Genomic DNA, 18,044 nt, shown 5'->3' with positions numbered 1-18,044 from the left:
AATTAATGGAGGCACAGGAAGCTCACCATCTCCATTAAACGGCAGTAGGGATGAGTCCAAACTCTCTTTCCAGCATCTGGGGGAAGTAGAGAGAGAGAGGGGTAAGGCTGGTTGCTTCTGTAACAGTTTCCTGCTTCTCTAAGCATTCCTCTTCAGCCAACTCAGCCACCTGGCTGTTGCCCTGAGGCCAGGGCTGGCCCAGTCTAAAGAGGTGTGCCCCAAGATTTCTCACAATGTGGAACCACAGCTCAGCAGTCAAGCACATGACTTGTTTTGAGAAGAACCAAACGGCTCAGTCACTGGCATCTCCAGCGAAAATGATCTCGGGTAGCAAGGCTGGGAAATACAATTCTCCTCTGCAGCCCTTGGACAGGGGCTGCCAGTTGGAGAAGATAATAATATTTGAGCCACCCGGACATGTGCAAGCCCATCAGAAGCTCTGGTACCCTAAAAGGCAGCTTCATTCCATATGTTTATAGGGGCAGCTGGGGTTCAACCCTTGGAATGCAGTCAATGGCGCCTCTCCAAAGTACTGCTGCCTGCAAGCAACCGATTGTGCAGTAGGGCCCTATCCCAGGCGCCTCTCTGTACGGTGGCGATGGAGCTGTCTGAGTAAAAATAACTCTGGGGTTGATCGGTTTTGTGCTGCATGGCAGACAGAAAACATGGCACACGTTTCCAGGGCCCTGCCAGGTCTTGGCACAGGGACTGGGCAACGCTGTCTAACCCAGCAGGGGTTCCAACTTGGGCCCAGTTATAGAGCCTCTCCCTTTATTGGCACCCTTCAAAAACAGTGCTCTTGCTTGGGAAGTGCCATGGTGTATTTATCCGTGGTTTTTTGTACACGTACATTTTTGATCGCCTGCCATTTTTCAGGCCAATCTGTTTCCTCTGTGCCCCCAAACACTCCCTGCGTCCAGCAAGTGTACTGTTGAAACTGTGTTCAACTGGCCAGATCTGCAGACAATGAACACATGGAGGGAGGAGGGTGGGATTCCTTCTCCTGGCCCCACCCCACCCCAATCTTCATCACCAATGTTCTATACAGAGCCTACGTGCGTAGAAGCTGTATCCTGTCTTTCTGCCGGGGTACAAACAGCGCTGACGGAAGCCTGTTCACACGCAGGCAGGAAGCACACAGGCTCCACACGGAGGTTCAGATGAACACGCAAAAGTTGGGGTCAGCAGGTGCAACGCTGACCTCCTCCCTCAAACTCGATGGGGCTGGATGAACAGGCTTCAGCCATTCCATCCCCTCTGCAGGCTCACGTCTCTCCACTAGGTGGGCCTCTCACAGCTTGAGGAACTAGATGCCTTCAGGGAGAGGGAGGTGATGACTTAGCAACGGCAAGTGTTGTGCGCTGTTGCCATGGCAAAGCAACAAGAGCAAGTGTGCGCTGCTCCCCTTGTGCCAAACTCCACCCAGCAGTTAAGAGATGCAGGTGACCTGCACGGGAGAAAATCGCTTGTACAAATATTGAGGCACAGCCAGCATGAGACGCTGCTCTCAGTTACTGTGGCATAAATCCAGGGACTCCTGTCAGATTTTCACCAGGTGCCCAGCCCAGTATGGGGAGGGCGATTAGGGGTGGAGAAGGAGATATTTTCAAGCAGCATGGCCATAATGAGGAAGCCCCTGGGACGCAATTGGTGTGTGTCACAGGCAGTACTGGTTAGTGGCACCCTTGGATGAGAGAAGGACAGCCCAGAATACCTGAGCAGGGATGGAGAGCCTGGGACCTTCTCAATGTTGTTGGCCTCCCAGCTCCCATCTACCCCAGACAGGATGGGCAATGCTCAGGGATGGTGAGAGGTGTAGCCTGCCCAAGGCCGGCATGTAGATTTTGAGTATTAAAAGTTTAAATGTTATGCCCATGGGAGAGAGGCAGGGGACCAAGGTGGGAATCAAACTGGGGTGACTGAAGCAAGCAAGATGTCCTTCAGTTTGTGGGAGACAGAGACCAGGGGACAATCTATTAGGATGTTCTCTGTTTACAAACTACTTGTAGGTTAATGGGAACAGCTGCACATATAATTAGTATTAGCACGGCTCCTCACCTCAGGCGCCTAATTCTGTTTGGGCCTGCCTTGTCAGAGGCCTGTAGGAATCCCACCAAAACCAAAGTGAGGCCCATCTCTGCCCTCTTTCTAAGAAACATAACTTTTATTTTTTAAAAAGAAAGTGCCTCAGTAGTGCATTTCCTTACGCCACAACTTCACAGTGCCAGAGGATGTAACAGAAACACAATGGTACATGCCTCATCCTTTCCACAAAGAAAACAATGACTGCTCCTACGTTCAGAATGTGTAGCCCTAGAATGGCTCCCATTTTGTTGTTTTACATAAAACAGTCCTGTTCCTTAATCCTAACCCTGGCAGCCTGCTTGAAAACAAATGAGGCTAAAACATTCCTCACTCGCAACATCCTTTAGTGAACATTTTCTTGATCCTGGAACAAAGAGAAGGGTTGACATATGTCCTCTTTTTCCAGGACATGCCCTCCTTTTCATGGGTATGTAAAATGAGAGTCGTCATAGAGATCCATAGTTAAAAGTAGAAGTTGGCAAATGTGTCCTCTTTTTCGCTCTTCAAACTCAGAGTCGCCCACCGACAGGAGGTAGGCTCAGGAGGCCAGACTAAAGAAAGGACATTTCCCCACACAGCGCAGAAGTGATCCATCCAGGGGCGGAGGAAGGGGGGGGTGCAGTGGATGCAGGCCGCACTTGGTGTCACCACTGAAGGGGGTGAAAAAATGCCGCAACGCGCCCGAGCCACGCGTCTCTCCTGGGAGTGACACGGTGGCTTGGGTGCGCACAGGCTCCACGCTGCCCAAATGGTCCACCCGCTGCCTCCCTCCCCCCTCCAGTTATAGGGCTGCTGAGTGGGAGGAGGCAGGCAGACCTCAGAGGCCCCATGGTGCACCCCACCCCTATGGGCGGCTCGCCCTGTCCCTAAGCGTGCCATCCTAGGCACCTGAGCAGCTTCCTCTGTCGCTGGATCCATCATGCCTAATCGACAAGATGTGGTTGTGATAGCTTTAGGAAAGGATTTGGGCAAACTCCTTGAGGCTACAGCTACCAACAAATATTAGGGAGGAAGGCCATTACAGTGGTGCCCCGCAAGACGAACACCTCGCAAGACGGAAAACCCGCTAGACGAAAGGGTTTTCCGTTTTGGAGGCGCTTCACAAAACGAATTTCCCTATGGGCTTGCTTCGCAAGACGAAAATGTCTTGCGAGTTCCTGCGGGGGTTTTTTCCCTCCCCCCCCCCTTTCCTAAGCCCCAAGCCGCTTATCAGCTGATCCGCTAAAAGCCGCTAAACCGCTAATAGCGCTAATCCGCTAAGCTGTCAATGGGCTTGCTTCGCAAGACGAAAAAAACGCTATACGAAGAGCCTCACGGAACGGATTAATTTCGTCTTGCAAGGCACCACTGTAATTCCATTCCCAAGTGCTCTCTGGTTGGAAACAGTTTGCTGAGCCAGTCTGACCATGGCCTGTTCCTGTAGGGCAATCCTTTCCCTCTTATGGATTAATTGTTTGAAAAAAGGGACCTCTTCATGGTCCTGTGTTATTACTAGCACATCACTCTGCTCCGTAAGGAGTGTGCCGACCGCGATGTGCAAAAGGGCATTAGAAGACAATAAGATGGTCTCTTGGTGAAATGAAACTCTTAGTAAAAAACATTGATTAGTTGTCACTGAGGTGGTAAACCTATGTAAACATTCACAATGCAAGTTGGGGCTCCCATAATGATACAACCCCCCATCCACCCCCCAAAAAACCAACAACAATGAAGAAAGAGACATCTTTTGCCCTAAGGTTTCTTCAGCTGGATGAACAGGTATGCAAAGCATCAGATCTAATTACACACGCTGCTTTATAGGACGTGAGCAATATGTCCTTCGTTTGTGCACCGTCTCAGTTTTAATTGCATGTGTGCTTGTCTGAGGACCAAGACTTTAAGTTTCTTTGTTTCACATGCTTTCTTGGATTCTAGGTCTTCAAAGTTATGTTCTGCCACAAGTTCTCATACTTTCCCAGTTTAAAGACACCCCCTCCAAATAAAAAAATACAAAAATCTGGGACATTCTTGGCTTGCATATACAACACCTGTCCTGAGCAGTCAGTACGAAAAGATGGGTGAGATCTTGTTGAAAATCAAAGATTTGTTCAGTTCCTTCAGGGTGTGCTTCAGCCACTGCTGTAATTGCTAATTCAACAGGATGTGCAGCACAACCCTATGTACTCAGATGTCTGTCCAATTGTATCTAACAGGGCTTACTTCCAGTCAAGCACGCATTTAACACCTTAGATCAGGGGTCAGCAAACTTTTTCAGCTGTGGGCTGGTCCACCGTCCCTCAGACCATGTGGGGGTGGTGGTGGACTATATTTTGGAGGGGGAAAATGAACGCATTCCTATGCCCCGCAAATAACCCAGAGATGCATTTTAAATAAAAAGCACACATTCTACTCATGTAAAAACACACTGATTCCCGGACCGTCTGCAGGCCGGATTGAGAAGGCGTTTGGGCTGCATCCGGCCCCCAGGCCTTAGGTTGCATACCCCTGCCTTAGATGCATTAAAAATACATCTTTTGGAGCTATATTTACTGCATATATTGTCTTGGCCCACACGTGTAACATAGGCACACATACAAACACTGGTTAAGACCAACAATATTTATAGGAATGTGCAGCTATTTAATTTCCTCTCTAAAAGAGTAAATCCAGTTGCTTCTGACTTTGGCATTCAAAAACTTCTTCTCTAGCAAACTCTTTCCGGCGCTAGTCTCTGTCCCTAGAGCAAAAACTTCTTTTGGGTGGAGGGGGGCTTGGATTTAGCATAGAAGTGGAGTGGGAGAGAGAAATGAAATTCTTGCTATTATATAAATACCGTTGTCCGACTGCCTTAGAGCCAGATCAGCTTTCGGGACCAATTCACACAATCATTCTGCAGCTGGGTCACCTGAAGTGTTTGTCATATAACTAACTGCAATTTGACGTGCCAGCTCAAACTTTCTGAAGTTGGTTAAGCGGTCATAAAATAAATATGCATGCCGTACCCATGACGAACACTTCAAATGAAGCTTTGATGGCTTGGCTGGCCCAGGGGACAACTGGGCAGTGTTAATCAAGAGCAACATTGCACCGAAAACTTATTTGGGGTTTGTACCACTTGAACTGTCATGGCTTCCCTCACAGAATCTTGGGAATTGTAATTTGGTGAGAAGGGCTGTGAATTCTCCTTTCAAGCTCCCTCCCTCTCAGAACTCCCAGCATCCCTGGGGAAAGGGAATGACTGTTAAGCCGATGGAAGTCTGTGTTATTATAGACATGCCCCAGGGAGAATCCATAGGTGGCTGGTGTAATTCTCACGCAGTGATGTTCTGAGCACCAGACTGACTGGTGCAGTGGTTAGCGAACTCTCTGGGTGGTCTTGAGCAAGTCACCCTCTCTGCTTTTAATCTTGCTCACAGATGTTGTGAGGTTAAAGACGCCACTTTGTGCTCCTTTGGAAGGAGGACAGGATCAAAATTAAATACCTTCAAAGTGGTTTGCCAAAACGGTGATTCAGTTCAGGCTGGGAAGAAGTGGCCACCCATACGTTGTGGCTGTTTGATGACGGCCACAGCCACGTGATGAGAGAAATGGCACAATCAGTGGGTGGGGCTGGGCACTCGCCAAAGCCTAGGTCCATTAAAGAACCCACCAGGAGCCAAAGGCCGCCAGCTGTCCCCTTTTTAGTAAGCCTACAGGGATACCCAGTGGTCTCCACCCAAGCTTTGCTTAACTTCAAAAATGCTACAGAAGCAGGTAGTTCCTGACCCCTTACTGGGCTTGGCTAGAAACCACATCCAAAGAGAGCATTTACTCCAAGGTACTCTCTCAGTTCTCATACCTCACAATCTATACATCTACCCCATCCCAAGAGAGTTAAGTGGGTCTTCTTCCATGGCCCAGAAATTAACTGAATCCAGTTCTACACAGGACTTCTGGGTCCAAGCTTGCCTGTTTTGCCCCACTTTCCCTCCATTCTCTTTACCAGGAATAAAACCTACCAAGACTGGTTGCCAGTTTCTCTTCAAATATTGCCTGAATTCCTAAGCCCCAGATCCTTGTCAGTCACAAACACTCTTTCATTCCACAGATATGGCTTAATTCTAGATAAACTTGCTTGATTTTTGTCTTGTGGAGACCACTAAGACTCACCCTCCCCAATGGCATCACTGTATCCATAGTAATTATGGGCAACTGTTCTTCAGAGTGGAAGGGCAGAAGGAGACCAAACAATATGCGGCTTAACAACGAATAATCTTGGGGACACAAACACATTGTGAGTTGGTGTTCCAGAGGAAACTGGAAAGGTTTTGTTGTCGCTTTCTAGAGAAAAGACTTCTCAGGAGAGGCTCAGTGAAGGCACAAAGATAATAGTTCAATGGCGACCAACATAGCCCTGGCTCATCATGAGTTGCATTTACAAAGACCAAATCCAACAGGTATAATTTGATGTGATTAAATCTTTTCGGGTATCTCAATTCATGGTGGTAGAGATAACCTTAGAAAAGGGAGACTGGATAGCAATGATGGGCCCAACTGGGGTTGAGGCTGGTTGGGGACACAGACACAGACACACACCTGTTCACAGTTAAGAAACCTGGTACTAGGGTTGCCATATTTCAAAAAGTAAATGCCAGTACACCCTGAAAGTTCTTGAGAATTTTTTTAAGAAGATCTCAAAACCATTGAGCCCTTTTTTACACAAACCCCCAAGTTTCCCCCCAAGTACTTCAGTGCTTTAATGACCACCCCTATTTCTTATGATTTAAATAATTTCCCAACTTATACTACTAAATATTCCAATTTGCACTGCTATAGGATCTGAAAGTGATTTACAGATTTAATAATACGTGCCCTTTAGTGGCCTGGAGACATTGCTTGGGAAGGACATGGAAGACCAAGTGTGGATAATGGCCTTTCCAATCAAGGGTGGCAGCCATGGTGGTGAGCCCATGTGTTTCCCCTTTACCCAGGGTTGCTTTTTTAGGAAAACCCTCCCAGACGTCAATTCCACCTTTGCAATCCCAGTAATGTCTGGATATATGGCAAATATGCTAGCATTCCAATAGCGGGCAAGTAAGCAGAAACTAGCAGTGATGATCTCTTCAGAGAGGTAGCTATGTTAATCTTCTGGAGCAATACAAAGAGACCTGTGGCACTTTAAAGACTAACAACTCTTTTGTTGTGGCATTAGCTTTTATGAGCGACTGCCAGGAAGAGAAGAGAGAGCAATTACGAAGAGTGTCACTGATGCAGGCAGGACAGGAAGAATGTGAAACAAGGAGGAAGATTCTCGTTCCCTTCACTGGCAGGCAGATGGGGATCATAGAGTTGGGAGGGATCATCTAGACCTGTGGGTCCCCAGATGTTGTTGAACTACAACTCCCATCACCCCTAGCTAGCAAGGCCAGAGCTCAGGGATGATGGGAGTTGTAGTCCAACAACATCTGGGGACCCACAGGTTGAGAACCGCTGATCTAGACAGTGCTCCTAAAGTATCCCATTGTGCAAATGTTGCCTTGAAAAACCTTTTTGAAAGGAGTTGTCGGGATCACTCACTGGGCACTGGCTGACACCAGTTTTTTCCAGATCTCCAAAAAGGAGAATGAGGGAGAGAGCAAGATGTAAATGGCTTTTTCGTGAGGCAAGGTGGAATGGCTGCTTTGGGTGGCTTTCAGAGTGTCATCAGAAGTGGCAAAGTGGCAAAGTGATAGAACCACCCTATGGGATATAATCCACTGTGACATTTTTTCTGCCCAAGACCCACTGAAATGAATGTGAGATGCCCAAAAGCAAAGTAATGTTTATACGGAACTCCCATTAATTCCAACAAGGTTTTATGTAGAAGAACTTTCCAGTGAGTCGCACATCATGTTGATGAGTGGGCGGGTGTGTGACATTTGGATTATCCAACTCAGGCACCAAAACATTTTGTCCTAGGGCAATGGAGGATTCAGACAGGTTTTGTTATAATCAGGGAGGGTTGATTCCAAGTAATGAGTCTTGGGTTGGGCAGTTTAAAAAACACACAAAAAGTACAAAACTTCTGGCAAACCACAAAGAATGGATTCTAATTCCTCACCTCCTAAAACATTACATTTTATGCCTTCAGATCCATGCCAGTGTTATTCTGAAACTGTTAGGAGTGTATCAACTTCATGACGATTTTAATCATAGCAAGGTAAAAAAAGGTAAAGGACCCCTGGACAGTTAAGTCCAGTCAAAGGCGACTATGGGGTTGCAGCACTCATCTTGCTTTCAGGCCGAGGGACCCGGCATTTGTCCACAGACAGCTTTCCGGGTCATGTGGCCAGCATGACTAAACTGCTTCTGGCGTAACGGGACACCATGACAGAAGCCAGAGCGCACGGAAACACCATTTACCTTCCCGCCGCAGCAGTACCTATTTATCTACTCACACTGGCGTGCTTTCGAACTGCTAGGTTGGCAGGAGCTGGGACCGATGGGCTCACCCCATCACGGGGATTCAAACCGCCGACCTTCTGATTGGCAAGTCCAAGAGGCTCAGTGGTTTAGACCACAGCACCACCCGCCCCATAATCATAGCATACCACCCTTGGGGCATGTGATGTGGTTGTCTTGGGACTAAAACTGAGAGCCATTCATGTGACTTTAATTTTTCGTATATGTTCATGCCTTGACCAATATGAGAGGGGTCTACTCTTTCCTATTTTGAAATGCCATTCATCCCAGAACTAAGCATTTTATAGGACAAAATGAATGTGCAGAGAGCCAAAACTACTTGCCAATTTTCAGCAACATTTTTAGCAGTCAAAAAACTTAAGCGACCTTAAGTAAAAAAATCCATTATTTATTAAATTACCCTCATTTGCCTTCAGTGAGACTAATGTGGAGCCAAATCTGATTGACACAGCATCATGATATCACCCCACTCACTGCATGATTCCCTCTTGGGTGGGTTCAGTCATGTGACTAACACAGGAAAGAAGCAGCAGCAGCAGTAGCCGGAGGAAACGAGACAGTGCTTTAAGAGAGTGAATATTCATTCACACAAGTGAGAAAACACCCCAGTGAAATCACCAGTTGCCACCCCAAAGCTCAAGGTGGAGATTATTTAGCACAGCCTTGTAGTCACCGTGCAGTAGCAGCCATGACAGCCAACCAGAAACACAACCAGGGTTTCGGATCCAGATGGAAGAAGACCACCACATAAAAATAAGCAAGTGAATTGACCCAAAAGAAGAAGACAGTCACTGGACAAACTGCTGCTTTGTCAGGTAGCCTGTCCACCTGGCCCACAGTAGTCAACCCAAGCTTCGTCAAGAGGGAGCAGCTACAAAGCACATGATTTTGAGCATCTGATTAATGGTGCTGAATTCGTGAGAAAGCCAAGCATTGGGAGCTGCTCAATTTGGTAATTACGAATTTCAGGGTCATCACTTGAAAGCCTTTCTAGGAGCACCAATCCCTCAAAACCCTTCTGAACCAGCAGGATGGATATATATTTTAGACATCTCGACAGTCCCTTGCCACGTGGTCTTTTATTATCCAGCTCTTTTCACTGTTTGGAAACATTTCTTGACATACACTTTGATAAATACAACTATTTTCCTTAATGGCAACACTTGAAGATGTTTAGCTCCCTCTCTCCAAAAAAACCTATTGCCCTGTCCTCCCCAAGTCTTCTCTAAGGGCCTGCTCAGATACTACTTTAGCCTAGTGCCTGCTCTATCTGTGTGATAGCATGCTGCATCAATCTATGTTGAATGAGGGAAGCCATGAGTGAGGTGTAAGGGTAATTTCTGCTTGGGCACCCCTTGTCCCAAGGGAGAGAGCCTTCTGTCATGAAGGAAGTCCTCGTGCATGACCCTAACCCAGGCATAGGCAATCTCGGCCCTCCAGATGTTCTGGGACTACAACTCCCATCATCCCTAGCTAACAGGACCAGTGGTCAAGGATGATGGGCGTTGTAGTCCCAAAACATCTGGAGGGTCCGAGTTTGCCTATGCCTGCAACCCACCTCAAACATGGCAGTAGCTTGGGAAGATACCACACAGAAGTGGCAACCACATCATCACAGTAATGTATGAATACTCCAGAGTTCAGTTCCTTCATCTTTGCTTTACATTTTCTTTGTTCCAATCCATTTTCTCATTTATCCCTCCCCCTCTTTTAAATCTTCTTTAGCTTATTTGCATCATTCTTAAAGCGTGGAAGGGAGGCCTCCAACTTAGACCTAACCAGCACAGAAGTACTGTATCACAAGACTAATAGCTTAGCAGCTGGTCTTTTGGTATGAAAAAAACACCATATAATGTTTCTGTTCCTGCATCTTCAAATAACACCTGCCTAGGACTAAGCAACCCCAACTAGAGCGGCAACCTGAATGCAAACTGATTAACCATGTAAGTCTCAGGTTGCAATCCTATACATGCTTATCTGGGAGTAAGCATGCATAGGATTGCACTGCTGAAATCTGCATATGGGGAAAACTATATTCCTGTAGCAAGAGGTATACAGTGGACGCTCAGGTTGTGAATGTGATCCGGGCGGGATGCACGTTCACAACCCGCAGTGGCACGTCTGTGCATGCGCAGGTTGCGATTCGGTGCTTCTGTGCATGTGCAAACCCTAACCCGGAAGTAACCCGTTCCAGTACTTCCGGGTTTTGGCGGTCCACAACCCGAAAAAACGCAACCTGAAGCGTCTGTAAGCCGAGGTATGACTGTACTTTATTTTAGATGATGTCATAAGAGGCATCTTCTTAGAAGACACATTCTTCTGGTGTGTGAGCAGGACTTTGAGGCAGACATTGGGGGGGGGGGGCGCCAGCCAGCAAAAGGAGCATGACGGGATCACCCAACACAACACAGCTGGCTCACCACATTTTGAAAGAAGTTGTGGGTGGGGGTCTAAGACTATGAAGTCCAGAGTCACTGGAGAAAAGGGGGAAAGCCTCTTTTGAGATGGTATTTGTCACCTACAGTTTATATAAACTCAAGACCACCTTTTTAGCTTATTAACATTTTTTAATAGAGTAAAACAACAACCGAACATTGCAGCTGTAGTACAAACCCAAAGGCCTCATCTCAATGTATGCTAGACACCAGGGATTCCCTCCTTTTTTATATGTATATATTTAGGACTGTTCTAGATGGCAGCTATCCCAGTTGTGGTCACAGGCAAGACACAGCACAGCAGCTGCCTCAGCTGGCAGATTAAAAGTGTCAGATCTGACCCCCACGGGGGCACAATCCGTCTGGGAATTTGCCTGTGCAAGTTCCATTAAAATGGACAGGAGCTACAAAAGGTCTTATTTATTTACTTCACAAGTCCTGGTCCTGAAAGAGGTTCTGTGACAGAGCATTGCTGAGGCAGCTCCCGAAGGGCCCCAATAAATCTGGAAGAGGAACACCTCTTTCCTTTTGCTGTCCCAGTCTTCTTGGTTCTTCCCAGCTCCTCTATCTGCCACCACAACATCTTAAAATCCCAGCTCTTCTCCAAAGCCATGCCTGACACACAGGATCTTCAGCTTTCCTGCATCCTGTAATGCCAATCTCTTCAATCCTTGATCCTCACACACTCTTGCTCCATCCATGTTGGATGTCACGCTCTGCCTCTTTGTAAATGTTAGTCTAGTTACTGTCCCGTCAAAAGCAATGAGTTGCATGGGCACAAGATGTTGGACATAACATAATGATGGCTGACTGGGAACAGTTATGGACCACAGGTATGAAATTTACGGCATGTAATGCCCTAAGAGAAAACTTAATGAAAATGATTTACAGGTGGTACATGACACCAGTCAAGCTTGCAAAAATTTACCATTTGCCCAATAATAAATGCTGGAAATGTAATGAGATTGAAGGTACATTCTTTCACCTTTGGTGGACATGCCCAAGGATTAAGACATTCTGGGAGATGATTTATAACGAAATGAAAAAGGTATTTAAATATACCTTCCTGAAGAAACCAGAGGCCTTTCTCCTGGGCATGGTCGGCCAATTGGTGCCAAAGAAGGATAGAACATTTTTTATGTATGCAACAACAGCAGCAAGAATACTCATCGCAAAATATTGGAAGCCACAAGATCTACCCACCCGGGAAGAATGGCAGATGAAGTTGATGGACTACATGGAATTGGCGGAAATGACTGGCAGAATCCGAGACCAGGGAGAAGAGTCGGTGGAAGAAGACTGGAAAAAGTTTAAAGACTATTTACGGAAATACTGTAAAATTAATGAATGTTAGAAAAATGTTGGAATGAAGTTATATGGCTTTAGTAGAAATGTTATAAGGAATTAAGGATAAATAGATTAATAGAGTATTAAAGGGAAAATAAGGTTAGAATGTGTTAAGATAATTATAGGATTAAAAATAGAGGAAGATGGAAAGGAACTGCTGAAAAAATTAATAGAAGTGGAATACAAAAAGGGAGGTGTGAGGAGGTCGCGGAAAGAAGGGAATGAAGGATAAGATATTGAAATTATTTGATGTGTTTTAAATTGTGTTTGTTTTGTTTTGTTAGTTTAATGTTAGTGTTTTGTTAGTGTAATGTATAGTTTTTTTGTTGTTTTTTTGTATTGTATTGTATGGTTTTTATTTTTTGTAGTGTTTAAATTGTTGGAAAAGGTAATAAATATTTTTTTAAAAAAAAACAAAAGCAATGAGTTGCAAAAGACTCGGAAGAGCAAGGTACGAATGAAATCAGCTTTGGCACAGCAATGCTTTCAGTGGCATGTCCCTTTGTACTTGATATAATGTGTAGTTTTGCCCTAAGATGCTCCCAGGCTGCAACTTGGATGACCAGGTGTTTTCCTTTAGATACCAAGCAGGAGTCCAGGTGGCGGTGCCTGCTCCCTCCCTTTCTCTCCAGGTCCTTTCGTCGGATCTCTTCCTCTTGCAGTTCCACAAGGCGGGGAGGAAAGGTAAAGACATGCTCCCCAGGTTGCAAACTGGCAACACCAGCTGTAGAATTTGGGTGTGGTGGAATGGGAGGGGAAGGCTCAGGAAAACCGCCCTCAGTGGATCCCCTTGAGTGGATCCACTAAGATGCACAGATGGAGAATTCTTCCCTCGCATCGACTCTGGGTTTCTTGGATGCTCCACGCATGTCACAGTGGTGCGGCTGGTTGGAAAGTATTTAATTTTTCGGTTATTACTTAACCAATGTCAAGGAAATAAACAACTATCTGACTTTTAAAAGACACCTGAAGGCAGCCCTTTTAGGGAAGTTTTATGTTTGAAGTTCTATTCTGTTTTTAATGTTCTGTTGAAAGCCGCAAAGCATGGCTGGGAAAACCCAGCTAAATGGGCGGGGTAGAAATAATAAATTATTATTATTATTATTATTATTATTATTATTATTATTATTATTAACAACTGAATTTATATCACACCTTTCCTCCCAAAAGAGACCAGAACAGTAGGGTTTGCTGGGTAAGGAGGCCAATGTTGAGGCTCTAGCTAGTCTTCCAGCTCTCCAGCCTCTCCAGCCTTCACTGTCCGGCAATCCTATCTTGCTCCAACTACAGCTATGGTTTACGTTGACTACTTCTTCTTCTTTGGTGATCATTCGTAGCCGAGTAAAACTGTCTTCCATAGATATGGTTTTAACAGTGAGTCCGTAAGTGACTGTGGAGACCAATTCTGGACTCACACGTCCTTCCACAGTGGGGACATTGGTTCCCGGGCGGGAGTTGATCACGGTGTGGATTTGCTAAGCCTGCCTTAGCACATTTCTCCCTTTCGTCCTGAGTTTGAGCGTCTTCAGAGCCCATGACACCTTTGGTAAATGCTGTTCTCCAACTGGAGTGTTCGCAGACCAGTGTTTCCCAGTTGCCGGTGTTTATACTACATTTCTTTAGATCTGCCTTGAGACAGTCTTTAAACCTCTTTTGTTGACCACCAGCATTCCGCTTTCCATTTTTAAGTTCGGAACAGAGGAGTTGCTTTGGAAGACGATCATCCAAACAACGTGACCAGTCCAACAAAGTTGATGTTGAAGAACCATTGCTTCGACACTGGTGATCTTTGCTTCTTCCACTACACTGATATTAGTTCGCCTGTCTTCCCAGACTATGGAATCTTTGAAGGGATATTCAGAGACTGTTCCTAGATATAGCAGCACAGGAAAGAAAAGGTCCCAGGAGGAAATGTGGGAGCCTGGAACTGAGACATGAGTGCCCCATGCGAAGGACTGAGAAACTTCTGCTGAGGGAGATTTAGGAGCAGCTTGCCAGCCCCTCTCCTCCTTGTGAGCAGGGCAGGCTGGTCAGAGGGGGGCTGCTTCAGCAGTCTCTCCCCCCCTTCCCCAAGGCAACAGCACACACCCAATTCAGACTGGGCAGGATTCAAAGCAGTCTCTGCTTTTGGGACTTTCAGATCTTGCACGCTCTGCTCAGCGGTAATGGATCCAGCTGGCTTACAGCTTCCCACGCCTGCCCTGGGCTGTCTAGCACACAAAAGGCGTTTTGTATTATAGTTGTATATGGGAAAAAAGGGGGTTATGGCATTATACTAAAAAGGGGCTGAGATCAAGGACGAGACGGAGCAGGGAATTAGGAGAGGAGGGGAGCTGTAAGTGGAAGAGAATGGCAGTTGTCTGCAGGACTGGAAACAGAGTTAAAGGCATAGAGGAAGTGAGCCGGTGAAATATAAATGTGGCTTGTCTACAGCTGGCCCAAGACATTTTGGTGCCTGCGGAAGAAAATTAAAACATCAGGCCCCTCCTCTAACTAATTAATACAAGGCACAACCAGTCAGGGAAGTCTCTTGTGAATGCCCCCCACCCCACTGAAACAAACAAGAGCTGCAGCAGAGTGCATTGTCAGTAGGGAGGGGCACATTTATCCATTTCAGTTTCTCTCTGTTTCTCATTTTTCCAATCTTCTGTTCAATTCTCCAAATGTCCGCCTCAGTTTGCAATCTTTTTTTTTTTTTACATCCTCACAAAAATTCATCAGTGCCAATTTCTCCTACCATATTTTTTGCATACCAAACATTTTCGCAGAGCATTTCCCCCTAATATAACACATTTTTGCATGCTTTCTGTAATACGTGCCTTTTTAGCCACACTTCCCCCAAATAGATGCATTTTTGTACATGTTATTTGGCGTGCGAACTGCAATGCAAAGTTCAGAGAAGCAAGAATTTCCCAAGAGTTTTAGTTCTCCTATTGTTTCGGAAAACTGCAAATCCTGTGGATTCGCCTTTAAATGTGAACTGAATTGAATTTACCCTCATCCCTGATTGTCACTCATATCAAGTAGCACAGATTGTTAATTCTCTCTCTCTCTCTCTGATTGTGTGTCTCACTTGAACGTCTTAGGATTCCCTGCCATGAAGCAAACAATGACCATACTAGGCTGCCCTCTAGAAACGTGTCTGGGGCTGAAGGGTTTAATGGCCATTCCTCACTCGCTTAAGTGTCAACTGCACATTGAGGTCATTGTGCACATTCATTATGTCCCTTATTAAAAAATGTACTTTTTTTGTAATGCTTTTGATATTTTGCAATTTAAAAATGTCCAAAGCTAGTCTTAGGATATGGATACAAGGCTTTCCCCCGGTTCCTTTAATAAGCATCTGTTACGCTAAGGCAGTTTGAGTCGCTAAAGGGATTGTCTGAACATCTTGGAACTCTGCTTCCTTCTCTATTAATCCACATGTGGTATACACACGCAAACACTTTATTCTCAGATGGGAAAATTGTGTGTGTATATGTGTGTGTGTGTTTACAGAGGAACAAATTGGATCAATCAACCCCCACTGAGAGTGTTGATCTCCTTTTTGGATCAGGTATTAATTGTTAGAATTGTGTATATGTATGACTTTATTATAGATAAAGGGTAAAGGGACCCCTAACCATTAGGTCCAGTCATGATCAACTCTGGGGTTGCGGTGCTCATCTCGCTTTACTGGCCGAGGGAGCCAGCGTACAGCTTCCGGGTCATGTGGCCAGCATGACTAAGCCGCTTCTGCCAAACCAGAGCAGCGCACGGAAACGCCGTTTACCTTCCCGCCAGAGTGGTACCTATTTATCTACTTGCTCTTTGACATGCTTTTGAACTGCTAGGTTGGCAGGAGCAGGGACCGAGCAACGGGAGCTCACCCCGTCGCGGTAGGTTGTCTCCTGCATCCCCACTAAGGAGAGAGGATGGCAGGACTGAGAAGGGCCTCAAGACCCTAGCGGTTTCAAATAAGAGAATACTCTCTTTCAAATAGATTGGACCTAAGCCATGCAGGGATTTATAGTTCATAACCAGCCCTTTGAATTGTGCCTGGAAACAGACTGGTAGCTAGTGGAGTTGTTTTAACTAGGGTTGCCATGTTTCAAAAAGTGAATATCCGGACACAAAAGTTGGCGAAATCTCAACAACAACAACAAAAGAGTTTTTGAGCTATTTTTAATGAAAATTGTCAAAATCTACACTATCAACATGGAATGAAAATTGTCAAAATCTATACTACCGACACGGGCTGCCGTACGTCCGGCTTTCCCCAGACAGTTCAGCAATTTCCGCCCAGACGCTGCTTAAGGGGACTGAATACCGGCTATGTCTGGAAAATTCCGGACGTATGGCAACCCTATTTTAACAAGGGAGTCATCTGCTCCCTCTAACCAGCCCCTGTCAATCATCTGGCAGCAGCTCTTTGAGCCAGCTGAAGTTTCTGAGCACCTTTCAGAAGATATACTATATATCTTCAGATCCATAAGGAGATGGGAGGGTGAGTAACTGGTGCCTTCCATGCTTGTGAATGAAGGCTGCAAATCCTGCACTAACTTACTTAGAGGAACTCAATGGAATATACTTCTGAGTTTGATCAGTGTGGGATTGCACTGAAAATAAAGGAAGAACTTTAAAAGGCAGACATGTGATTGCTTCTGGTGTCGCCCCTTCATTTTGGGTGCTTTTGAAATCCTGTGCATTCCACTCAGAAGAAAGTCCTGCTGAATTATTCTCAGTGCTTATTCTCCACCAATGTATAACCCTAGTTCTGTCTGCCGTTAGCTGCCCTTCCCTCTGTCCCATATGCCCCTATTGTAACAGTTGCCACTACAGAGTGGTCTTCAGCCTATTCCCAATTATTTCCAGTTACCGTATTTTTCAGTGTATAAGACTAGGTTATTTTATGAAAATATTATGCTAAAAACTTGGGGTCGTCTTATACACAGATAGTGGAGAGGTGGGACAGGCAATTGGTGGCTGCTGCAAGCAGCGTATTGTCCGTGGCATTTTTGCGGGTGATTGGTGGGTGCGGCAAGGTCTGCTGGCTATTATCTGCTGCGGCAATTGGGCGGGTGCTTGGTGGCATCGCTGATGTGTGTGCGATTGGCAGACCCAAACAGAGGGGAGGCCTCCGATTCCAAAGGGGGCCTCAGTCAGCATATTCACAATCGCAGGGGTTTTAAATGTAAATACTTAAAATAATCCTTTTCCCTATGTATTTTTTAAAAGCACTATTGTATATCTATATTTTCCATTTTGTCTTTATATGCAGATACAGTTCAAGCCTTGAAATAAAATTATTTGTCAGCATAACTTTTGTGAAAATTATGTATATACTTACTTATTTATAAGACTTCAGTTATCCCCAGGGTTAAAAAAAGGGGGGGGCACATTATCTACCTGGCTCTGCAAGGCCCTAGCGATTGGCTGTTGCGTTCCTGCGGCAACCCCCCCCCCAAAAAAAAAGCTAAACAAGTTTTGGCAATCCCCCCAAAAAAGCTTAGCAACTGTGGGCTATTCCCTGCAAAAAAGCTCAACAACTCTGTGCCATCTCCCCCATTTTCTGTATTTGGAGTCCCCAAAAAGACTCTTATACACAGAAAAGTATGGTATATTTCACATGGCTATATGAGCCTCAGCTTTACAGGCATCCTGTCTGTGTGTTCTCTTCCATTCTGCTCTTCCACTTTCCCCCTCTCAAACGCCTTCCTTTGGGCCTTCTCCTTCCTAGGGCACACGCCAACTCACTCACGGCTCTCTTTGTCCAGT

This window comes from Podarcis cretensis (genome assembly GCF_951804945.1).
Source record: "Podarcis cretensis genome assembly, chromosome: 17".
In the NCBI taxonomy this organism is placed as follows: Eukaryota; Metazoa; Chordata; class Lepidosauria; order Squamata; family Lacertidae; genus Podarcis; species Podarcis cretensis.
Note: the sequence above shows the minus strand (reverse complement) of the source record.